We start from the raw sequence: 27,103 nt of genomic DNA on the forward strand, positions 1-27,103 counted from the left end.
TAAAGCTGCTATACATATTTTGGTGCAGGCTTTTTTGTGGATGTACATTTCAATTTATTTCAGCAGATACTGAAGTGTGCGATTGCTGGATAATGTGGTAAGCCTATGTTTAGCTTTGTAGGAAACTGCCAAACTGTCTTTCCAAGGGGCTATGTCATTTTTCTTGTCCACCAATAGTCAATGAAACTTTCAGTTGCTCCACATCTTCATCCGCATTTGTTGTCAGTGTTTTGGATTTTAGCTATTCTAATAGAGGTATGTTGGTATTTCATTGTTGTTTGAATCCGCAGTTCCCCAATGATATATGATGTTTTGCATATTTTCATATGCTTATTTGCCGTCTATATATTTTATTTGATGTGATATCTGTTCAGCTCTTTCACCCATTTTTAAAATTGAGGGTTTTTTCTTATTGTTGAGTTTTTAGACGTATTTTTATATTTTGGACACCAATCCTCTATTAGGTAGATGTTTTACAAAATATTTTCTCTCAGACTATGGCTTTTCATTCTCTTAACAGTACCTTTTGCAGAGCAGAAGTTGTTAATTTTAATGAAATTTGAAAAATCATAATTCAAATCATGCTTTTTGTGTCAGACCTCAAAAGTTATTGTCAAACCCAAAGTCACTCAGATTTTCTGTTATATTATCTTCTAGAAGTTTTATAGTATTGCATTTTACATTTAGGTCTATGATCCATTCTGAGTTAATTTTCATGAAAAGGATAAGGTCTGTGTTTCGATTTTTTTTTTTTTTTGCATGTAGATGTCCAGTTGTTCCAGCATTGTTTGTTAAGACTCTCTGTTCTCTGTTGAATTGTCTTTTATTTGTCATACGATATAGTTTTAATATTGCTTTTTGTGATTAGCATCTCACTTCTCCACATTAGAATAGCTTTCAAAATTAAGAATACCAAATAACAATGATATTATAGGAGAGCACTGGACTTGGGATTTTTAAAAGTGGGAAGAGATTTGAGATGAAAATTTGTCTTTTTCTTCTTAAATGATCTGCAGCAAGATAATTAGCATCTCTGAGCGTCAGTTTTTCATCTCTAAAATAGATCTCAAAAGATTATTAATATTTCAGACTCTGATAATGTTCTCATTTCCAAAGCTCCCCCATATCGCTATTAACCAAGGGAGACATATTTAAAAATTAAGTGACCCAAGTTCTCTTTCCCCAGAATCACAGCAGTGAAGTATTTCCTTCATGTTTAATTTTCAATATATTGTCCTTCCCTTTATTAAACTTTGCTAATTGCTTGCCAATCGAGGGGTTGCAACATCGTCACAGAAAATAAAGAGTTTGAGGAGAGACATTAAATATGCAGTTAAGAAAAGAGTAAATAAGGGCCAGGCGCAGTGGCACGCGTGTAATCCCAGCACTTTGGGAAGGCCGAGGCAGGCGGATCACGAGGTCGGGAGACCAAGACCATCCTGGCTAACACGGTGAAACCCCGTCTCTACTAAAAGTACAAAAAATTAGCCAAGCGTGGTGGCGGGCGCCTGTAGTCCCAGGTACTCGGGAAGCTGAGACAGGAGAATGGCATGAACCCGGGAGGCGGAGCTTGCAGTGAGCCGAGATGGCGCCACTGCACTCCAGCCTGGGGGACAGAGGAAGACTCTGACTCAAAAAATAAAATAAAATAAAATAAAATAAAATAAAATAAAATAAAATAAAATAAATAAATAAAGAGTAAATAAAATATCTAAGTAGCACTAGCTTTCAAAATAAATCTTGGGACTCTAAATGACAAACTTTTTCCAGTAGAAAAGACTTCTCTCTAATCACTTTCTTTAGGTGTTTGGGGAGTACTGTTGTAAGCATCATGGTCTTCTGGGGCATATTCTCCTATATTTTAACTTTTGACATTTAAACTACATTTTAGATTTTGGCACCAACCATTTTGTGGTTGAAATTTAATATCTTTTTAAAAAATGCTTCTTCCTAGATTCTTTTAGCAAATTTCAGCAAGATTTCCAGCCTTGTCAAAAATTACTCCAAGGTTTAAGGGTATGAGTCCTTGAGGCTACTGTTGTGTCTCTATCTCCTTTCTTCACTCCCCATACACTAGCTTACATAGTCTTAAAATGAGAGAGCAATAATTATTGTCCTCTCTTTTATTTAAAGTGATTGGACTAAACTGAACAGAAACAGAAAGATCTTTGATTTTAATCTTTTAGTATACAAATAGAAAGCAATGGGATTTCAAAACTGCTCCAAACAAAAATATAATGACAAAGGATTTCTATTAATACACCACTAATAACGTGTGTAAGGTATATGAACATGACCCCACATTTATACATTAAGAGGGCACATCTCCATAAAATCTCATCTTTATTCTCTCTCCACATTTAAAGAGATAGCAGTTAAACAGCAGTAAGGGTTTCCCTTCCTCCCCATTCTAACACACACACACAAACACACACTGCTGCATTACTGTGGTGAGTATAGGTTTATAGGGAAATTTTACAAAAGGATAGGAAATTTGGTGTGGCTTTGGAAAAGAGAATCAGAGATTCACTCTTTCATTTGGATTGATTTGAAAGGCATGAGAAATCAAGGAAGCAAACATGAGCCAGTGTCTAATTCTGGCTGCTAGATAGAAATAGGACTCTTAGGAAAAGTGAACATCCTCTAACACCACCATTAGAGATGAATTAAAGGCTAATTATTATATTTAAAACAAAACTATTGATTATGGTCCAGTATCCCATTTTTCATTCTTATGTATGGTATTTCAGCTACATCTTGGCTAAGCAGACTATAGGGACTATCTAAGTAACTACACTTATATGATTGTTTCTTTGGGAAAACACTTCTGAGTTCCAAACAATGGCATAATCAGGAGTTTGGAGAGCACAGCCCATTTGTAATTTGAGGGACAGTATATGTATGTGCATATACATGTGCATGCCTTTGTGTGTCTCTGACATTGTGTCCTCATGGAAGATGTCACAGCAGGTTCATAACAAAGGAAATTATTTCAGAGATTGCCAGAATGACCTTGTGGAAGCTCAGGGGACCATTTCAAGCTAATCCAAGTCAAGACCATTTTTTTTGGTTAGCATCCTTGAAAGCAGAAAAATAGCAATGTAAATGTCAAGATGCTTCTGCCTTTAACCAAGAATAAACAAAGAAAGCAATCCACTAAAAGTACTTTTCAAACACATAAGCTCCCAAAACTTTGCTTTTGAAAGATGTTAGAACCAGTTTATATTCAGGCAAGCAATGACATGAGACGGAACTATTAAAAAGCCACATTTCTCAGGTATTATATGATCAGTTTCCAGCTACATATTCAGTACATACATAATTTTAAGAGGTTGAAACCCAAACCCCCCAAATCACTTCACAATAAGAATGATCTCATTATACAGTTTTCATGGTGTTTTAATTAGAGTTGGTTATGTAAGTCCCAAAAGGACCTCACGTTCCGTGTTTGATTGGGATAATGACTACTTTGTTCAGGTTGTACTTTCTTTTAGTGAAGTGTGGGTGGTCTGAATGGAACTAAAATCCCACCATTGTTTTTCTTGTCATTAATTCTATCAGCAATGCCTCTGATTTCTTTAGACTATGAAAAATAACTAGTGATTAAGAATTACCATGATGCTTTTAACATATTTTAATAGCGACCACTTGCACAAAAGAATCTATGTATGCATACAAAATTTTATAATCTACACAATGACAATGTAAAATTTCCAAAAGAAGGTCGAAGACCTGTCTCATATACAAAATCTTTGTAACGTTGATCATTATATGCATTCCCTTTTACCCTTTTATGAATAAATACATACATTAGTTTTAGAATTATGGATCCCTTTAATATTTTTAAAGTTTCCGTTTCTAAAAGGAGCAAAAAGCCCCCAAATTTTAAGAAAAACCAGATTAATATACCGAAATTCAAGCCTCGTTTTTTTCACTCACTTTGTCAATATTAAAACAAAGAACATATCTCATTTTAACAGACAACATTCAAATACAATTTGATTAGACATTTAAAAACTTGTTTTAAAAATTTCAGTTGACAATGAAATAAGGGTAATTAGTCTGAGATCCAGTCTGCTAGTATCAAAATAGAAATCCTTGTGTGTATAACTGTTTGGATTTTATAAAAATGTCTCTTTCAGTTTTAAGGTATATTCTCATTTAAAGTGAGAAAAAATTACTGTTGTCATATTTGCAAGTCAAGACCCATTGCCAGTCTGAGGGTGAGTTTTGACTTGATGAGGCATTGAATAATTAAGACTAACAATAACAACAATACTTTCCATAGAGGATGATTTATGTATGCCAGGCACTGTGCTGCACATTTTTCATGTATTATTTGTAACACTTCTAACAATCCTGCCAGATTGGTCTTATTATTCCCTTTATACATATAAGAAAACCGAGGCTTAGGAAAAGTTAACATGCAGCAGAAATGGGATTCAAACCTAGTTTGTTTTCTCTAAAAACCACCACTCTTTCTACCAGACAATACTGCATACATTTGATCCAAATTATCCCTAGTTTGCTCAGAAATCACCAATAAATTTAATGAGATTATAGTGTTAATATAGCCAGATATGTATAGATTACGTTTTCTACATTTCAGAGTTACATCCCCTAACTTGATAGTGACAAAATTGCATCTGTGAGACACCAAATATATCCCTACTTCTGGATAAGAGATATGCCTTATTGTCCTGAATCAATAAAATTACCTTGTCTCAAAATAGTGTCTATCCCTTCATGTTTCTGTAAATCTTAGATGTAATTTAAAAAGTAGGCATATTTGTCTGCTAAGTCTTATATACTATAGTTAAAAATGTTTTTACATAAATAACAATATTGTATAGAGTGGGGCTCAGTAGACGGGGAACTTAGTGTTGTGGGCTGAAGACCCAAAAGACTCCAGAATAAGTCACTTAACATCCATGACATTTATTCTCTAATCAATTAAGTAAGAAAAGATAAACTAGTGAATCTCTAAGGTAATGAAAATATTAGCTGAGGAAGTATTCATAACTAATACAAATTTACTTCCATATTTTTAAATGCATTTCAGGGAAATAATTATTTCAATGGGGGAAAAAAATAATGAAATCTAGGTTCCCTATGAAACCATGTTAGACATTTTAGCATTCGTTTCTCCTTTATTTTATCTGCTATTTTATTGTATTTTTATGTGTATAAATATCTTTCTGATTTAATATGATCCAAAGAGAATTAAGAGAAAGGATCATGCTGAGTATTTTCTTTGTACTGAAGCACCTTAAACCTCATTTTGCTACATAATGAAACTAAAGTTGCCAATTGCTGTGTAAATCATGTGTTTAGGAGATGAAATGCTCAGGAATCATTTTGCACTTGACATTTTCTCGATTTTGAGTAGCAAAATTTTCTTCTTATAATAAGAAAGTAGATCTGTAAGCCACAAAAAAAATACGGAGCAAGTATAGCATATTGAGATGAAACACAAGGAAAAGACAGGGAGCCAATAGGCACGATTCTATAAAGCACACATTTAGTCCTGTACACCATCCCCAGTGGAATCTTTTGTTCAAATGAAAGCTTACATGAGCTACACTAGTTGACAAGGAAAGGAATATGAATGTTGCCTCTTTTTCCACAGTCACCTCGGAGGAGTACATGATTTGCCAGCCACTACACTTGATTGTGCTGCTTAACCAGTCTGCTTGCTAAGAATACAAGACTACAACATTTTTAACTATTAAAAATATAGATCTATAAATTTATAATCATACTTAGATTAGATCAAGTTGGAAGTTTATAAGGGCAATAATGGATGAAATGGGAAGTACTCACCCCATAGTTTATAATTAGAGCTAAATTTAATACATGATTTAATGTGCAATTGATATAATCCTTAAAAAACTGCAACAAACCCTCAAATTACATATAGTGAGGTTCTAGTATTTCCTCCCAGTCTACCTTTATCTGACAAGTTTCAATGAGAAAGTTAGAAGGCAATCTAGATATTCAAATTAGGAATAATTTGAATAGAATTCTAAGTTTGTATGTGCATTAGAAGTGTTGAAGATATAAAAGTGAAGGAAATGCTCACTTCGGTATCACATATAATAAAATTGGAATGATACAGAGATTAGCATGGCCCTTGCGCAAGGGTGACATGACAATTCATGAAGTGTTCCATATTATCATAAATAAAAATGTATATATTTTAAAGTCAAGGAAGCTTGAAGTTTCCTTAGCTTTCTTTAAGCTAAGTTTCATAGAATCAAGAACTACTACAACTGAAATAGAACCTTCAGTGACAGTTCCAGCCGCCTGCAGTTCTCAGGCAGGCAACTTCCAGCAGCTCTCGGAGAAATTCTATGAATCTCCTTCTGACATTTGCCTGTTTATCTGCCTGCAACCGTTGCTGAAGAAAGCAGATTCGGTTCTACTTCTGCCTTCCAAATCCTGCATGATGGCTGTTGCAAATTTTGTATCTTTTATTGCACTTCGAAAAATGTTTGTTGACTAATTTATCCAGAGAAACTTTCTTGGTCCTTTATGCCATTGTCCCTGGATCTTAAAAGAACTGGGACCTGACTTGTGCCATAATTGGTCATGGTGGGGTTTTATTGGGGTTTCGTCGGCCCACACCAGGTTTTACTGGGATTGTTCCATATCTAATACGTGTCCATATCAAACAACGGTTAGGCTATCAGGATACTGCCTATGATAATTTTAAGAACTAAATAAAACTCGTGTACCAGGCACTTCATATACTCGATGCATATCTCTGGTCTTCACAATACCTTGTGTAATAATTGTTGGAGCTGGTAATTTTACCAGGCCTTTCTTGTTTCAAAGCCATCTCTCTCTCTCCGTGTACTCCCAGGGACTCTGTATACACTTTTTTGATCTATCAGATTACTCATCCAGGTAGATGTTTTCCCCATTGTGTTGGTAAGGGCTCTGAAGTTCAGAAACATTAGTTTTTTTTCTTCAAAGTTACCAGAGATGGTAAATTACATAAATTGGTTAAGGGATAGAACCTGGTTGCAGCCATTCTGAATTTTATTTTAAAAAACAAATTTGGCCAGGCATTTGTTTTTTGACAAACAAAAGTGGCTCGCGCTTGTAATCCTGGCACTTTGGGAGGCCAAGGTGGGCGGATCACTTGAGGTCGGGAATTTGAGACCAGCATGGCTAACATGGCGAAACCCCGTCTCTATTAAAAATACAAAAAAATTAGCTGGGCATGGCGGTGCACCCCTGTAGTCCTAGCTGCTCGGGAGGCTGAGACAGGAGAATCAGTTGAACCTGGGAGGCAGAGGTTGCAGTGAGCTGAGATTGGTCCACAGCACTCCAGCCTGGGTGATAGAATGAGACTTTGTCTCAAAAAAAAAAAAAAAAAAAAAAATTTTAGTAACTTCACAGAATGGAGTGGTATAAAAAGAAGATTTAAAACTGAGTTTGAATAAAATGATCATATTGTGAACCAAAAGAGAAGCAGAATATATTTTATCTTACACATACAAAAATGGATATTTAATATTTGCTATTACTCCTGTCTAGACTGTAAGATTAATGCCTATGGCTTGGGTAATATTTTGTTTCTTGCATTTCCTGATTCTCTTTTTAATCTTACTACCTTTCTTACCTGTAAGTTAGAATTTGATGTCACTTTTTCAAAATACTTATCTAAAATTACTACTGATTCCATTTTACTTATTAATTCAGCAAGTACGCAGTGTCTACCATAGGTAAAACAGTACCAGACACTGAGAATACAATGCTCAAAAATATAAATATCAACCTTACCCTTTGGGACTTTACTTTCTATTGGGAAGGAACACAGAATAAGCAGACAAAAGACCAAATAAATATGTAATCACAAACTTTACAGTTGTCTTGAAGGAAAGAAACATAACCTTTTCCTTTAAGGTAGATAAATAGATTTGGGGATTAACTTGGGCTGAGACTGAAAAATTAAACAAGGGCCTAGAGGCCATAGAGAGGGGTTAAGCATTATTTTCAGGGCCTTTAATATCTGATTATAGGTAGATTGTAACATACTTTTTATCTATTTATGTATAATCTATCATCATGTATTCTGTATATCTCTGATTGCTATGTAGAAAACAGATTTTAGAGGTAATGGAAGAAACGGGAAAATTAGAAATGATGTGGTCTTTTAATAATCTAGGCATGTCAGTCAGGATTTTCCAGAGAAACAGAACAATAGGACAATAGGAGATTGCACGTATATGTGTGTGCATGTGTGTGTGTGTGTGTCTGTGTGTATGTCTCTGTGTTTGTGTGTAATTTTAAGGAACTGGTTCATATGAATGAGGAGGTTGGCAAGTCTGAAATCTGTGGACAGTGAAGGCTGACAGCTCAGGGAAGAGTTGATGTTATAGTCTTGACTCCAATATCTGTAGGCAGGCTATAAATTTAGTTAGAATTTCTATGTTATATTAATAGTCTAAGGCAGAGTTTTTTTTTTTTTCTTCAGGGTGCCTCATGTTTTGCTTTTGAGGCCTCCAACTGATTAGGTGAAGCCTACCCACATTACCAAGGACAGTCTCCTTTACTTAAAGTCAACTGATTGTAAATGTTAATTAACATCTGTAAGACACCTTCACAGCAACATATGGACTAGTGTTTGAACAAACAACTGGGCAGTATTGCCTCACTACATTGACACGTAAAATTAATCATCACAGAGATCATGTTGGTGGGAATGCAAATATAGAGAAGATTAATTTGTAACATTTCAGACATATAATCTACAAAAACTTGGTGATGGATTAGGTATGAGGATGAAAGTGAGGGAAGAAATCAAGAATAATAGGTCTTTCCCATGAGCAGTGGATTTTAACAGCTATGATGTAGAAAGAATGAATCTTTTCTAAATGGGATTCTGCTGACTTCAGCTCAAATAATATGATTGACAAGGCGAGATTACTTTTGTTATGCATTTTAAATGACTAAATAATCTTGAGAAGAAGTTCTGTTTGTATATGTCTAGTTATATTTGGCTAATCCTAATGTAGACTAAAAATTTGCCTTGCCTTCTCTTTCTCATCCAAAATAATTGCATGCAAATAGTAATCTACTCTTTATGCAATAATGTGAAATGGGAGGAAACATAGCCAAATATTTCTGGAAGGGATAGCCTTCAAATGTGCCAGGTACAGTGCCTCCAATTTTTTTATTGCTAATCATAGTAGGTCTCATCTTCTAATCAAAGCTTACATATGCTACACCAGGGAGTTTGGATGATATGCTAACTCAGTCTAATTTTACACAATATAATTCAAAAGCCAATAAAATGTAGCCTTGTCAGACACAAAAGTTTTAGAGGGAAGAATGTAATATAGGCACCAAATGTTAAGTATCCTCTCTGCAGGTGGTTTGTACATTTCCTGTGTTTCCAATTTCTCCTTTCTTTTCTTAACTATGAAATTAAATAGACAGCTTTGAACAACTAAAGAATAGAAATGTTTTCAAAGCTGATTCATAATGCCATCTTTTTTCCTGAAATAGAATATCACATGGGTGAATTGAAAGTCATTTCAGACATAGAGAGTTAAGAATTAAAAATGTAGTAAAATATTTTTCTAGATTAACTACTAGAGGTTGATGATTACCTATGCTTCATTTTATTTCAGAAAATGTTTGCCCTTTTATTTTATATATTTATTATTATAAGTCACAATTGAAAGGCTTGGTAATCCATAAAATCATATTTTCCAAAGTCAAAGTGTTAATGTTGCATACAATTTTGATTAGGTGTAGACAGGTTCCATTTATCTTAACTCATTAGTGTTATCTTATATTAGTAGATTTTCTATGTAGATTAAACTTTCTCTACGTAAATCAAAGGTTTTGTGATTCCCATTTTACTTATTTCATAAAATTTTAATATCTATTATGTAAAAGGCATAGCCTAAATGTATTAGTTTCCTGTGGCTTTCATAACAAATTGCCATAAATTAGGTGGCTTAAAACAACAGAAATTTATTCCTTTCCATTTCTGGAGGCCAAAAGTCTGAAATCAAGAGGTCAGCAGGGCCACGTTTTCTCTGGCTGTAAGGGAGAATCCATTCCCTGTGGCTGTGGCATTCCCTTGTTTGTGACCACATCACTCCAATCTCTGCCTCAGTCTTCACATGGCCTTCTCGTCTTTGTGTATCTGTTTAATCTCTCCCCATCTCTCCTTTACAAGGAGACTTGTGATTGGATTTAGGGCTCATTCACATAATACAGGATAATCTCCTTATATCAAAATCCATAATCACATCTGTATTAGTCTGTTCTCATACTGCTAATAAAGATATACCCGAGACTGGGTTATTTATAAAGGAAAGAGGTTTAATTACTCACAGGTCAGCATGGCTGTGGAGGCCTCAGGAAACTTACACATAGCAGCAGCAAGAAGCACCCAGCAAAAGAGGGAAAAGGCCCTTATAGAACCATCAGATCTCCTGAGAACTCACTCACTATCATGAGAACAGCAAGAGTTAACCACCCCATGATTCAGTTACCCTCTACTGGGTCCCTCCCAAGACATGTGGGGATTATGGGAACTACAATTCAAGATTTGGGTGGGGACACAGCCAAACCGTATCAACATCTGCAAAGACACTTTTTGCAAATAAGGTAGCATTTACAGGTCCTAGAGATTAAAATCTGGATGTATCTTTGCAGTCAACATTCAGCTCAATGCACCAGATAATACAAGGAATATGAGTGTAGATTAGACAATGGCTTTCATCTGAATAGATGTGCTAGTTTATTAAGCTTTATTTTTTTGTTGTTGTTGTTGCAATCCCAACCTTGCATACCATCTTGTGTTAACCTAGGACTAGGACTCTACAAACTGCATTTTCACTTTGCCAGTTGACTCCCTGATAAACTATAATAAGAAGCAGTAAAAGAAAGCTGGAAGTCAGGAGGAGGAAGAAAAGATGCTTCTATTTACAATTTGTTCCTATTTTTGCTTTCTTTTCCTGTCATTGTCACCCTAACAATGCTTCTTCACCTAAGTAGTGACAGTTCATTCTAGTAGTAGAAGTTAGCACTGATTTTTCACTTTTTCGAAAATTAGTTAAATCAGACTCACAATACTCATCAGAGACACCAGCGCGAGCGGACTAAAGTCCTTCCTCAAAGGTCTGGGGTCCAGTTACACAGGGTTCCATCTTTGATCTCAGAGACATCAGTTATAGCTAAGCAGTGGCCCCTATTCAGAGGCCTGAGTTTCAACTTCACAGGCCACTTCCTTTGAGCTTCTCAGCTTTAATAATTCCAAATATTTCCATTCTCCAACCCTAGGAATAGTAGATCCTTCCTGCTGTTGTAACCTAACTTCTGTGACATTTTAGTGTTTCTTCTGCAACATTTTAGTGTTTCTCTGTGCCTTAGAATCTAAAATACATATAAAATATCTTCAACAATAACTGCCAAAAAGGTGAAGAAATAGTTACAGAGAAATCGAGAAGTAAAAGGTTTGTGTTATTGTTCTCTTCAGCTGGGGTAGGATTTAGGCATGTATCATGGTAACAGGTAGATGGTACTTAAGCAGGATCTTATAATTAGTAAACTCCAGTCTTCAGGAGATGGTAATGAGAAAGTGGAAGGGTATTTCTCAAGAAAACCTTACTGAAAGGTATCCCAGTTGTTATGTTTCTCAAAATCTACTTAAATAACATTTAACCTTCTCTTGTTGATTGAAGGTCAAGTTATATATTCTTTTATAATACAATAGAGTCCTCAAAGTGTGTCATTTGCCTCTATGACAAAATAACTACAGATGGTTTGCTGCTGAAAACTAGAAAAATGAATAGTTTAGTTTTCTGTTATTTCTTTTTTTCATTTCTGTATTTTTATTGGTTACTTCTAATTGATATCATTGTGTCTAGCTGCTAGAACCTGCTGGTGATTGCTTCAGTTATTCAGTTTTCTTCTACCTCTCCTAAGGGACAGTCTGTTGGGCTTTGTGAGTTATTTGCCCTTCCAAGTGCTATTTAAGGTTATTTTAATTTGATTGCAGTGTTCAGGAAGCATGACCTCAGAATAAGTAGGAATGTTACTGTCCATAAATAAAGTCCTCTCGATCGTAGCTCTCTTTCTGGTACAGGAGAGTATAATTTTAACTTTTCATGTAGTTCAGGGGTATTCATCTTAAAGTGATAATCAGAAAAACGTTTGCTGAGAGATCTTTGAGACTTAAATGTTTTTGGCTTAACAGGCCAATATCTAAGTTTCTCTAAAATGAACACTTGTTATAAGATCATAAAAAATATATGACAGTAAACACTAGCTATATGCTACTGATTGAAAAGCAATGAGTTGACATAAGTGAATTCTGCCAGTAAGGTTGACTGAATTTGAGACCATGAAGCCAACTATATAGCCACTCTTCCCCCATATAACATATGTGGTTTATTGTGTCCACATAGTCTCCTTTCAGAGATTGTAAATTATATTATTTATGAACTCTTGATGACTGAAACACAATTGGAGCTTGAAGGTCAAGGCAGCAAACTGCATCCTAAATTCCTATTTATTGATGATGTATGGTACAGTTAGTAGTATACTTTGTGCTGCTACAATTAAAGATCTGTCAGTGTTTCTAATACACACTATTATTTTAGGGTTTGATAACATGACCACTTATCTTTACTCTGATTTACATGATGAAAGCCCTCAGCAGTGGGAGGACATCTTCAAGTTCTTTTAACAAGATTATAAGATATTTATATGCTTTCCTTGATACTAAAATTCTAAACATTAAGATTTATGGTAAGCCAGACATAAACAAGACCTCTACACAGGCAGCATGCAGCCAAAAATGTTTGACTTATATGAATGTTAAGAAATACATTGTTATTTCAGACTTCCATTTCATTACCTATATTCATTTTAAAAGAAAAAGTTAAACAAAAATTTTTTAAATCCTTATTTTTTAAAAATACCTGGCTTATTCCTACTACTCCCTTATGAGATGTCTATAAAGAGTATACAGAGCCTAACAATATAGTAAAGTAGATATAAGTAGTTATAAGCCTAACAATATAGTAAAGTAGATATAAGTAGTTATAAGCCTAACAACATAGTAAAGTAGATATAAGTAGTTATAAGCCTGACTCATTGGTTTGTTTGCAGAAAAAAAAAAATTCTAAATAATTTTTTTAAGGAACGCAATTAGCTGTTAGTTAAAAAATACCCTGTGGTTGTGTGATCTGGACCTATATAGATCTATGCTGCTCAATGTGGTAGCCACTAGCAATGTGTGGCTACTGATAATATGAAATGTAGTTAGTGAAAATTAAGATGTTAAGTATAAAGTGTGCATTTGATTTTAAGACATACTACCGAAAAGTAAAAATAAAGTGAAAATATAACATTAATAATTTTTATATTGATTCATGTTGAAATTATAATATTCAGCAAATAATAAAACTACTTCATTGATTTCTTTTTTATGTAGTTTAATGTACTACTAGAAAATGTAAAATTATACATGCAACTTACCTTATAGTTCTACTGTATAGTGTTTCTGTAGATGTTCCCAAATATCCCACATTTTTCTTATAGATGATATACCCCATTGACTTGAGTTGACTCAAAGTAGGATGTTTGGCTTATGACATATCTAAGATATGATCAGCAAGTAGTAAGGCCTTTTTTTTTTTTTTTTTTTAGAAATTCTCCATTACCCCAACTGTGGTTGGTGATGTTGTTACAGGTATCTGTGATAGTGGATGGCAAATATAGAAGCGGGAAGATGTAAAAAGGAAAAGTAAATATGGGAGTCCATAGGAGTGAGTGTCTGAGACATTAAGTAAAACAAAACAAAACAAAATTCAAACATAAAATATTTGTTGAATGTAAATTCGTTCATCTGTCATACTTAATATAGAAAGGGAGTATTTTCTTTATCCTTGAATAATATTATTTTCAGATGAAATTACTTGTAATAATAGTAGTTATTACTCAAAATTCACCTTATAGCTACTAAACTTCTGCAACTATAATCTGATTTCTCTAAAGCCTCATTAAAACAAACAAATGAACAAACAAAAACTGCTATTTGCTTCATTCATAAATTCATTAATTCAGCAAACATTTATGTGCCTATTCTATTCTAGGCATTATGCTTGAAAGTAGATGATCAAAAGGTAAAGTACTTTCTCTTTCAATTCTCATTAGATGTTTCCTTAGCATTCTTTTGCTAATTTGCGAAGTCTGTTCGCCTGAAGTCATCTAAGTCTGTGATCATGGATGAAATTGCTTTGGGCACCCCATCAGAAAGAATCACTGAACCCTAACCCCAATGTGTTATCATATACAGATACCACAAGAGTCAATGGAGAAGCAATAATGTGTTAACATCACAGGAGTCCTCCTGGGCTAGAAGAGTTGTAGCAGTGGTTAGGCAGGACACTGCCACACTTGTAGTATTAGTGGACAATAGCAAATAAATTCTATTAATAGAATTGAGTCATAAAGTATTTTAACTGAGCCAGCTACAGGAGCTTTCTGTCTTTTTTCATCCCTTTATGTCTCCCTCACTTCCGTCTAAGAGTAAAAGCGATTTTTTCCAAAGCTAAGTTGGTCACCTCTATTCTTGCCTCCTCCTTCTCCTACCTTATGGCCTTGCTCTATCAATTTTCAGAACTCTTCTCACCTTCATTTCTACACATTATCAATCGTTTTGGTTGCTGCAGTGATTTCTGCCCTCTGATTTGAAAACATACTTCCAAGGCCTATCTTAAAACAAATCAGACATTCTCCCCGCAACTCTTTCATATTACTGTCCTCTCCTCCATTTGACATACCTCCCCAGTAGCCTGTTCCCTTGCTGTCTTTCATCCTGTGTCGCTCATTCATTCTTTCAGCCTGTAACATTGGCTCTCCTTCCCCCATCCAACATTCTAATTCTCTTATTGTTCTTACATTACCAACAACTGCCACTCAGAAAACAGTCTTTTTTTCCCCCCAGTGCTTATTTGTTTGGACCTCTCTGACCAATTCTTTTATGGAAACTATCGAGTACCATTCTTAGTAAAGTGAATACAACTTAAAATCTGTCTTCAACTGCTTAATTTTATTTTAGCAGATTTCCCCTTTCATTTACCTGTTGCAGTCCCTTTACATTAAGAAACAGTTATCCCAAAGTCTGCATCTCGAAGACTGGACTCTGATCCCAATTTTGCTTAATAAAAATTCTTCAAGAAATTTTATAGAAAGTCCGTCAATGATTAAATCTCAATTCATGATTTTTTCCCTCTATCAAAAGGGGCAGACATTTAACAGAGATACAGTGGATAAGAAGGGAATAGAGTCAGAGTTTATGAGGCACATATCTGAAGGTTATATTCTTTATTTTTATATTTTTGCTTTTGGAACAATGTCTTTATTATGCTCAGAAAATACCTGCTGCTTCAACCCTAAATTGTTACATTAAAAGAGATACAGATTTAAATGTTTAGGGTGGGTGGGCGAGTGCTTAGTATCTATAATAAACTGACTACATAGTTAGAAAACATTATCAGGCAACTATCTCATACTATCTAACTTGACTTTGAAAGGGAACCAGTGTCATGGAGTAAGGAGGAAAATTTATTTGCTGTCTTCTTATTGATGAAGCTGTGAATTTTTGTCAGTTTGGGGATTGCTACACTCTGGCAAGTTGGAAAAGGTCTATTTTGTTGTTTCTTTCAGAAGCTTTTTTTCTGTCATCCATGAGTTTCAAATTTAGCTCCTGTTGGAATATTGTTTTAAAATAAATCCAAAAGCAGTTAAAATATTGAAATTAAAACCCTTTCAATAATGTACTTTTCTAAATCTTGACTCTACTACTCAAGGGCTATGTGATGTTAAGCTAACCTCTCTGTGCCCCGTTTCTTTCTCTATAAAATGGAAATAATAATAGTACCTATGACCTTAAGTTATTTTGAGGATTATATGCAGTAAAATATGCAAAATGCTTGGAATATGGGTAAGCCTATACTAAATGTTCAAGTATTAGCAGTTATTCCTTTTATCACTGTTAATTTATGCAATCAAACTTATTTAGTATCTACTGTTTGGAAACCTGGAGAAATACACAATGAACAAGAAACTCGTGTTCTTCAGGAGCTTTGCCAAGAAGAGATAAGTATCTGTCAGAGTTACAAGGGTATGTGACTAGTGTTATGATAAAACCATCAGCCTCTGTGGTTGCAATCAGAATAAATCAACAAACTCTGCCTAGGGTTGTTGGCAAAACATGAGTTGTTGGACTCTGAACTGTGTTAAATTAGTACTGTAGTTTATCCAGACCACAAAAGTCTTTCATCAGTATCTCTGAGAGTCAGTAGCTGGATCTCCTCCCATACTCCAAGTCAGAAAATGTAGAACTTTTTCTCAATGTAGAACTTTTTCTCAATAATTTACCATGATCCTTTAAAAATTACAAAGAATTTGCTTCTCTCAACCTACTGATGAACTTCAAGACACATTTTCTCTAATAGTTAAAATACGTTCAGCATAATGTTTTCATACGCAGTCTGTGTGTCTGTGTGTATACCACTACTATTGGCTGTCTGATTATTCTGACCTGCATACACCTTTTAAAATAATCTTTCTTCTTTGTGACTAACATATGTCTGGCTAGAAAACTAACACCTTCCTATCTAAAGCAATATAAAATCTAAAGTTATTTGGTGGGGTTGAATTACTAGGGATGTGGAGGAAGGGAGTCGTTCCCTGTGAAGCACAGTCCAGAGTGCCAGATAGATTTTTCCTGGTTTGACCATAAGAATATATACAGAAAAAAAGTAGCACTAGGAAAGTAGAGTAGTTACAGAAAAGGGAATGGGTGGCATTTTCAATTAGTTAATGGCGTGGTCAAATATAAAAGGACAGCTAGTTTATTTGTATAGACTCTTACAAGGCATGATATGTACTTGGCCTAGCAGTGACCTATAGAAGTGGTCTCTCCCTTGTTCCTGGAAAGTTCCTTTTGGACAAACTCTTTCCTGCGCAGGAGATGTCATCTGATGGTCTCACAGCTCTGTGTTACTAAGGACAAAGTCAGTTGAGAATTATGGGGCTGTGGGATTATGTCCCCAAGGAAGCAAAATGCAAACATATCAAATAATAGCATAAGTAACACATATAAAGCTTTTTATTGTATATGTCAGACACTGTGCTAAGCACTTTACATGTTTCAGCTCATGTAATTATTACAAAAACTCTAGGTTGTAAGGACTAATATTTTCCATTTTACAAGTGGGGAGGAAGAGTTTCAGAGTTAAATAACTTTAATGTGCTCTAGATCATGGAGAGAGAGAATGGTGGTGATGGGCCAGGAAGCTTGTCTTGTAGGGATAAGGAAGGCAAAATTTATTCTCTACCCTCCAAGGGCTTCTTGCTGAGCCTAGGAATTAAATTTACCTAAGGCAGATTAACAGGAGAAAAGCATATGAGTTTTATTTAGTAATTTTTACATGTACCTGAGAGCCATCACACACACACAAAAAATGAAGACTCAAAGAAATGAAGTTGAATGCTTATATATTAGGCTGAACAAAGAATAGTAAATTGTGGAAAAGCGGCAAGACAGAGGGGTGTGGGCTAGGGCAGTTAGTTGTGGAAAAGTGACTAGGAAGATAAGATTGGCTTGTTAGTTCAACAAGATTTATTTGTGTAGATTTTTGTCAGCCTCCACTTCCCTAGTGATAAGCATGTCTTTCACGTAGGAATTTAATCTCCTGCTTTCAGGAAGAAAAAGGAAGTTCAGAGTGCCCTTCTTGCATCTGCTGTTTTTCAAATGTTTTTTACTCTAAATAACAAATAGGCCAAAGCAGCCTATTTGGGGGCAGTGTATTTTGATCTCTTACATGGGAAACAGCATGAACTGTACACTTAGATGAACATAATTTTGATACTGACCACTCAGTATTTTCTTCTTATTTTTCCCTCTCTGTTATTGATATTACTTTTTAGATGTAATTCATTTTTTTTCAAAATGTTTAAAGTGTTCTTCCTACCTCAATAGGGCAAAAATAATAATGTATTCTTCATAGCATTAAGCATATAAACATCAGTATTCAGGTGAACCTCACACTATGCTTTCAAGTAGGATAATTAGTGGTATGAGTAGTATTTCTGTAAATAAAGTTTTATTTTGATGAAGCAAATATGCAAATTAAGATTTGGGAATATAATGGGAATATAATGAAAATTAAGGTTTCTTGAAATGAAGAGTATGGTAACTTGAGAATATCAAGACAGGCTGCTGTGGAAATTTTCAACAACCTTTAAGTAATACAAGGTTTTCTATCTTCACTTTCATGCCTATAAACTATATTATCAGCCCTTTGTTTCTTAGGACAGAAATACATTGTTTAGTGTGGAATGTCTTTTATTCTTACTGATTTTTATTCCTATCACATGTAATATTTTGTAGTATAATTAGCAGCTTACTGTTCTGTTACATGATTTGGGGGGACAAAAAAATTTAGAATTTTTCCAAATAGTCAGGGCCCTGCGCGGTGGCTCACGCCTGTAATCCCAGCACTCTGGGAGGCTGAGGTGGGCAGATCACGAGGTCAGTAGATCGAGACCATCCTGGTTAACACGGTGAAACCCTGTCTCTACTAAAAATACAAAAAAAAAAAAAATTAGCCGGGCGTGGTGGTGGGCACCTGTAGTCCCAGCTACTCGGGAGGCTGAGGCAGGAGAATGGCATAAATCCGGGAGGCGGAGCTTGCAGTGAGCCGAGATCACGCCACTGCACTCCAGCCTGGGTGACAGAGCGAGACTCTGTCTCAAAAAAAAAAAAAAAAAAGAATTTTTCCTCATAGTCTAGTATGGGACTGATTAAACACAACACACTACACACACATGCACACAAACACACACAAACAGTATATGTATACATATCACATATACAAATTTGCATATACATGTATTTTTACATAAAATATATACATATATACACACATATCTCAAAAATGTACATAAAAATAGCAAATACTAAAGTAACAAGAATGGAAAAGAAATGGTTCCAAAATACTGTCAGACAAGATTTTTCTCTGAGCAGACGCTTTATGTGTTAATAAAACCACAGGAGGGCAAAGCTGGTATGGTTTATCCTCAAAGCCTTTATTTATTCACAGCTGTTCAATAGTAGCAATAACGATTGATATCACTGTATCTCATCTCCATTTGGAAAGTGAAAAACAATTTTCAAATTCCATTAAAAAAGATAAAGCAAAATTTACCTTGCTACATGGAGTTGAATAGAAACATTCAATGAAGTCATTTTTTTAAAACTGTAACATGTCAAAGTTTTAAGAATAGGCATCATTAAAAATGTTCTGTGATAAATATAGCAATATCACAATTATTTGCTGTACTTGAAGGATTAAAATATTATTTTTGTGCCTTCCTTGCTATGTGTTCCTTGCCTTTGGGCTCAACTCTTTAATAATCTTATTTTCAAAAGGCACATGAGAGATTAATGGTGAAGCTAATAACCTACTACAAGTATTCAGCTTACATTTTTCTGATGAGTAATATTTTTACTTTGAAATGTGTAATTTCAATTTGTAGTCAACACTTATTTTTAAGAGATTAAATATCTGGGAACTCAGCTAAAAATGAAACTGTAAATAAAGTTGAATATGCACTTGTTTGAAATTTATATCCTCCTACTTTCAAGTTATTTCTCAAATTGACAAATATTTTTAAAAATTATTTTCATTATTTTTAATGGGATTTTGATGAGTGTGTCTAAGATAGTACACAAAAGCAAATCTATGTTATACAATCATGTGCTGAATAACGATGTTTCAGTCAAATATGGGCCACATATACTACAGTGGTCTCATAAGATTATAATGGAGCTGAAAATCTCCTATTGCCTGGTAACATAAAGAACAATGCATGACTCATGCGTTTGTAGTGATGATGGTATAAACAAACTTACTGCTGCCAGTCATATAAACATATAGCACATATAACTAAGTACAGTACCTGATACTTGATGATAATAAATGACTTCAATCCTAGTTTATGTATTTACTATATGATACTTTGAATTGTTATATTAGAGTGTGCTCCTACTTATAAAAAAATATTAACTAACTATAAAACGGCCTCAGGCAGGTTCTTTAGGAGGTATTCCAGAAGGCGTTGTTGTCATAGGAGATGACAGCTCCAAGTGTGTGCCTGAAGACCTTCCAGTGGAACAAGATGTGGAGGTGGAAGACAGCGATATTGATGATACTGATCCTGTGTAGGCCTGGGCTAATGTGTTTGTTTGTATTTTCATTTTTAGCAAAAAAAAAAAAAAAAGTTTAAAAGGTAAAAAAAAGTTAACATAACGCTTTTATTTTTTATTTATTTATTTATTTATTTTATTATACTTTAAGTTTTAGGGTACATGTGCACATTGTGCAGGTTAGTTACATATAAATACATGTGCCATGCTGGTGCACTGCACCCACTAACTCGTCATCTAGCATTAGGTATATCTCCCAATGCTATCCCTCCCCCCTCCCCCCCACAGTCCCCAGAGTGTGATATTCCCCTTCCTGTGCCCATGTGATCTCATTGTTCAATTCCCATCTATGAGTGAGAATATGTGGTGTTTGGTTTTTTGTTCTAGCGATAGTTTACTGAGAATGATGATTTCCAATTTCATCCATGTCCCTACAAAGGACATGAACTCATCATTTTTTATGGCTGCATAGTATTCCATGGTGTATATGTGCCACATTTTCTTAATCCAGTCTATCATTGTTGGACATTTGGGTTGGTTCCAAGTCTTTGCTATTGTGAATAATGCTGCAATAAACATACATGTGCATGTGTCTTTATAGCAGCATGATTTATAGTCCTTTGGGTATATACCCAGTAATGGGATGGCTGGGTCAAATGGTATTTCTAGTTCTAGATCCCTGAGGAATCGCCACACTGACTTCCACAATGGTTGAACTAGTTTACAGTCCCACCAACAGTGTAAAAGTGTTCCTATTTCTCCACATCCTCTCCAGCATCTGTTGTTTCCTGACTTTTTAATGATTGCCATTCTAACTGGTGTGAGATGGTATCTCATTGTGGTTTTGATTTGCATTTCTCTGATGGCCAGTAATGATGAGCATTTTTTCATGTGTTTTTTGGTGCATAAATGTCTTCTTTTGAGAAGTGTCTGTTCATGTCCTTTGCCCACTTTTTGATGGGGTTGTTTTTTTCTTGTAAATTTGTTTGAGTTCATTGTAGATTCTGGATATTAGCCCTTTGTCAGATGAGTAGGTTGCGAAAATTTTCTCCCATGTTGTAGGTTGCCTGTTCACTCTGATGGTAGTTTCTTTTACTGTGCAGAAGCTCTTTAGTTTAATGAGATCCCATTTGTCAATTTTGTCTTTTGTTGCCATTGCTTTGATGTTTTGGACATCAAGTCCTTGCCCATGCCTATGTCCTGAATGGTAATGCCTAGGTTTTCTTCTAGGGTTTTTATGGTTTTAGGTCTAACGTTTAAGTCTTTAATCCATCTTGAATTGATTTTTGTGTAAGGTGTAAGGAAGGGATCCAGTTTCAGCTTTCTACATATGGCTAGCCAGTTTTCCCAGCACCATTTATTGAATAGGGAATCCTTTCACCATTTCGTGTTTTTGTCAGGTTTGTCAAAGATCAGATAGTTGTAGATATGCGGCGTTATTTCTGAGGGCTCTGTTCTGTTCCATTGATCTATATCTCTGTTTTGGTACCAGTACCATGCTGTTTTGGTTACTGTAGCCTTGTAGTATAGTTTGAAGTCAGGTAGTGTGATGCCTCCAGCTTTGTTCTTTTGACTTAGGACTGACTTGGCGATGCGGGCTCTTTTTTGGTTCCATAAGAACTTTAAAGTAGTTTTTTCCAATTCTGTGAAGAAAGTCATTGGTAGCTTTATGGGGATGGAATTGAATCTGTAAATTACCTTGGGCAGTATGGCCATTTTCACAATATTGATTCTTCCTACCCATGAGCATGGAATGTTCTTCCATTTGTTTGTATCCTCTTTTATTTCCTTGAGCAGTGGTTTGTAGTTCTCCTTGAAGAGGTCCTTCACATCCCTTGTAAGTTGGATTCCTAGGTATTTTATTCTCTTTGAAGCAATTGTGAATGGGAGTTCACCCATGATTTGGCTCTCTGTTTGTCTGTTATTAGTGTATAAGAATGCTTGTGATTTTTGTACATTGATTTTGTATCCTGAGACTTTGCTGAAGTTGCTTATCAGCTTAAGGAGATTTTGGGCTGAGACAATGGGGTTTTCTAAATATACAATCATGTTGTCTGCAAACAGGGACAATTTGACTTCCTCTTTTCCTAATTGAATACCCTTTATTTCCTTCTCCTGCCTAATTGCCCTAGCCAGAACTTCCAACACTATGTTGAATAGGAGTGGTGAGAGAGGGCATCCCTGTCTTGTGCCAGTTTTCAAAGGGAATGCTTCCAGTTTTTGCCCATTCAGTATGATATTGGCTGTGGGTTTGTCATAGATAGCTCTTATTATTTTGAAATATGTCCCATCAATACCTAATTTATTGAGAGTTTTTAGCATGAAGGGTTGTTGAATTTTGTCAAAGGCTTTTTCTGCATGTATTGAGATAATCATGTGGTTTTTGTCTTTGGCTCTGTTTATATGCTGGATTACATTTATTGATTTGCGTATATTGAACCAGCCTTGCATCCCAGGATGAAGCCCACTTTATCATGGTGGATAAGCTTTTTGATGTGCTGCTGGATTCGTTTTGCCAGTATTTTATTGAGGATTTTTGCATCAATGTTCATCAAGGATATTGGTCTAAAATTCTCTTTTTTGGTTGTGTCTCTGCCTGGCTTTTGTATCAGAATGTTGCTGGCCTCATAAAATGAGTTAGGGAGGATTCCCTCTTTTTCTATTGATTGGAATAGTTTCAGAAGGAATGGTAGCAGTTCCTCCTTGTACCTCTGGTAGAATTCAGCTGTGAATCCATCTGGTCCTGGACTCTTTTTGGTTGGTAAACTATTGATTATTGCCACAACTTCAGCTCCTGTTATTGGTCTATTCAGAGATTCAACTTCTTCCTGGTTTAGTCTTGGGAGAGTGTATGTGTCAAGGAATTTATCCATTTCTTCTAGATTTTCTAGTTTATTTGCGTAGAGGTGTTTGTAGTATTCTCTGATGGTAGTTTGTATTTCTGTGGGATCGGTGGTGATATCCCCTTTATCATTTTTTATTGTGTCTATTTGATTCTTCTCTCTTTTTTTCTTTATTAGTCTTGCTAGCGGTCTATCAATTTTGTTGATCCTTTCAAAAAACCAGCTCCTGGAGTCATTAATTTTTTTGAAGGGTTTTTTGTGTCTCTATTTCCTTCAGTTCTGCTCTGATTTTCGTTATTTCTTGCCTTCTGCTAGCTTTTGAATGTGTTTGCTCTTGCTTTTCCAGTTCTTTTAATTGTGATGTTAGGGTGTCAATTTTGGATCTTTCCCTTGTGGGCATTTAGTGCTATAAATTTCCCTCTACACACTGCTTTGAATGTGTCCCAGAGATTCTGGTATGTTGTGTCTTTGTTCTCGTTGGTTTCAAAGAACATCTTTATTTCTGCCTTCATTTCGTTATGTACCCAGTAGTCATTCAGGAGCAGGTTGTTCAGTTTCCATTGTAGTTGAGCGGTTTTCAGTGAGATTCTTAATCCTGAGTTCTAGTTTGATTGCACTGTGGTCTGAGAGATAGTTTGTTATAATGTCTGTTCTTTTACATTTGCTGAGGAGAGCTTTACTTCCAAGTATGTGGTCAATTTTGGAATACGTGTGGTGTGGTGCTGAAAAAAATGTATATTCTGTTGATTTGGGGTGGAGAGTTCTGTAGATGTCAATTAGGTCCGCTTGGTGCAGAGCTGAGTTCAATTCCTGGGTATCCTTGTTGACTTTCTGTCTCATTGATCTGTCTAATGTTGACAGTGGGGTGTTAAAGTCTCCCATTATTAATGTGTGGGAGTCTAAGTCTCTTTGTAGGTCTCTAAGGACTTGCTTTGTGAATCTGGGTGTTCCTGTATTGGGTGCATATATATTTAGGATAGTTAGCTCTTCTTGTTGAATTGATCCCTTTACCATTATGTAATGGCCTTCTTTGTCTCTTTTGATCTTTGTTGGTTTAAAGTCTGTTTTATCAGAGACTAGGATTGCAACCCCTGCCTTTTTTTGTTTTCCATTTGCTTGGTAGATCTTCCTCCATCCTTTTATTTTGAGCCTATGTGTGTCTCTGCATGTGAGATGGGTTTCCTGAATACAGCACACTGATGGGTCCTGACTCTTTATCCAATTTGCCAGTCTGTGTCTTTTAATTGGAGCATTTAGTCCATTTTTACATTTAAAGTTAATATTGTTATGTGTGAATTTGATCCTGTCATTATGATGTTAGCTGGTTATTTTGCTCGTTAGTTGATGCAGTTTCTTCCTAGTCTCGATGGTCTTTACATTTTGGCATGATTTTGCAGCGGCTGGTACCGGTTGTTCCTTTCCATGTTTAGTACTTCCTTCAGGAGCTCTTTTAGGGCAGGCCTGGTGGTGACAAAATCTCTCAGCATTTGCTTGTCTGTAAAGGATTTTATTTCTCCTTCACTTATGAAGCTTAGTTTGGCTGGATATGAAATTCTGGGTTGAAAATTCTTTTCTTTAAGAATGTTGAATATTGGCCCCCACTATCTTCTGGCTTATAGGGTTTCTGCTGAGAGATCCACTGTTAGTCTGATGGGCTTCCCTTTGAGGGTAACCTGACCTTTCTCTCTGGCTGCCCTTAACATTTTTTCCTTCATTTCAACTTTGGTGAATCTGACAATTATGTGTCTTGGAGTTGCTCTTCTCGAGGAGTATCTTTGTGGCATTCTCTGTATTTCCTGAATCTGAACGTTGGCCTGCCTTGCTAGATTGGGGAAGTTCTCCTGGATAATATCCTGTAGAGTGTTTTCCAACTTGGTTCCATTCTCCCCATCACTTTCGGGTACACCAATCAGACGTAGATTTGGTGTTTTCACATAGTCCCATACTTCTTGGAGGCTTTGCTCATTTCTTTTTATATTCTTTTTTCTCTAAACTTCCCTTCTTGCTTCATTTCATTCATTTCATCTTCCATTGCTGATACCCTTTCTTCCAGTTGATTGCATCGGCTCCTGAGGCTTCTGCATTCTTCACGTAGTTCTTGAGCCTTGGTTTTCAGCTCCATCAGCTCCTTTAGGCACTTCTCTGTATTGGTTATTCTAGTTATACATTCTTCTAAATTTTTTTCAAAGTTTTCAACTTCTTTGCCTTTGGTTTGAATGTCCTCCCGTAGCTCAGAGTAATTTGATCGTCTGAAGCCTTCTTCTCTCAGCTCGTCAAAGTCATTCTCCATCCAGCTTTGTTCTGTTGCTGGTGAGGAACTGCGTTCCTTTGGAGGAGGAGAGACGCTCTGCGTTTTAGAGTTTCCAGTTTTTCTGTTCTGTTTTTTCCCCATCTTTGTGGTTTTATCTACTTTTGGTCTTTGATGATGGTGATGTACAGATGGGTTTTTGGTGTGGATGTCCTTTCTGTTTGTTAGTTTTCCTTCTAACAGACAGGACCCTCAGCTGCAGGTCTGTTGGAATACCCTGCCGTGTGAGGTGTCAGTCTGCCCCTGCTGGGGGGTGCCTCCCAGTTAGGCTGCTCGGGGGGTCAGGGGTCAGGGACCCACTTGAGGAGGCAGTCTGCCCGTTCTCAGATCTCCAGCTGCGTGCTGGGAGAACCACTGCTCTCTTCAAAGCTGTCAGACGGGGACATTTAAGTCTGCAGAGGTTACTGCTGTCTTTTTGTTTGTCTGTGCCCTGCCCCCAGAGGTGGAGCCTACAGAGGCAGGCAGGCCTCCTTGAGCTGTGGTGGGCTCCACCCAGTTAGAGCTTCCCGGCTGCTTTGTTTACCTAAGCAAGCCTGGGCAATGGCGGGCGCCCCTCCCCCAGCCTCGCTGTCGCCTTGCAGTTTGATGTCAGACTGCTGTGCTAGCAATCAGCGAGACTCCGTGGGCGTAGGACCCTCCGAGCCAGGTGTGGGATATAATCTCGTGGTGCGCTGTTTTTTAAGCTGGTCCGAAAAGCGCAATATTCGGGTGGGAGTGACCCGATTTTCCAGGTGCGCCCGTCACCCCTTTCTTTGACTCGGAAAGGGAACTCCCTGACCCCTTGCGCTTCCCAAGTGAGGCAATGCCTGGCCCTGCTTCGGCTCGCGCACGGTGCGCGCACCCACTGACCTGCGCCCACTCTCTGGCACTCCCTAGTGAGATGAACCCGGTACCTCAGATGGAAATGCAGAAATCACCCGTCTTCTGCGTCGCTCACACTGGGAGCTGTAGACAGGAGCTGTTCCTATTCGGCCATCTTGGCTCCTCCCCCCAACATAAGGCTTTTAGAACAAAGATATTAAAAAAAGAAAATATTTTTCAGCAGTAAAATGTGTGTTTTAAGCTGTGTTATTACAAGAGTCCAAAAGTTTTAAAAATTACAAACTTCATAAAGTAAAATATTTACAATAAGCTAAGGCTAATTTATTATTGAAGAAATAAAACTATTTTATAAATAAATTTAGTATAGCCTAAGTGTACAGTGTTAATGAAGTCTATAATAGTAATATCCTAGGGCTTCACATTCTCTTACCACTCACTGATTCAAACAGAGAAACTTCCAGTCCTTCAAGCTCCATTCATGGTAAGTGCCTTACACAGGCATACAGTTTTTTACCTGTTTTTTTTTTTTGAGACAAGGTCTCACTTTGTCACCTAGGCAGGAGTGCAAGTGTTATGATCTGGGCTCACTGCATCCTTGACCTCCCAGGTTCAAGTTATCCTCCCAACTCAGCCCCCAAGTAGCTGGGACTACAGGTGTGTGCCACTATGCTCAACTAATTTTTGTGTATTTTGTAAAGATGGGGTTTGTCATGTTGCCCAGGCTGGTCTGGAACTCCTGAGCTCAAACGATCCACCACCTCAGCCTCCCAAAGTCCTAGGATTATAGGGGTGAGGATTATAGGGGTGAGCCACTGTGCCAAGCCATTTTTTATCTTTTATAGAGTACTTTTAGTGTGCCTTTTCTATGTTTAGATG

General features: G+C 36.3%; 1 protein-coding gene and 1 non-coding gene across 2 annotated transcripts in view; both read left to right on the plus strand.

Moving 5' to 3' along the window:
* The window catches only part of NAALADL2 (N-acetylated alpha-linked acidic dipeptidase like 2), a 1,375,347-nt gene that overhangs the window by 1,322,860 nt on the left and 25,384 nt on the right, over positions 1 to 27,103 (plus strand). The window lies entirely within an intron of this gene.
* LOC112439380 (U6 spliceosomal RNA) lies at positions 6,075 to 6,178 on the plus strand. The gene has a single exon (XR_003027676.1). It is a non-coding gene; the product is annotated as a U6 spliceosomal RNA (small nuclear RNA).

Source organism: Pan paniscus, chromosome 2 (genome assembly GCF_029289425.2).
Source record: "Pan paniscus chromosome 2, NHGRI_mPanPan1-v2.0_pri, whole genome shotgun sequence".
Taxonomy (NCBI): Eukaryota; Metazoa; Chordata; class Mammalia; order Primates; family Hominidae; genus Pan; species Pan paniscus.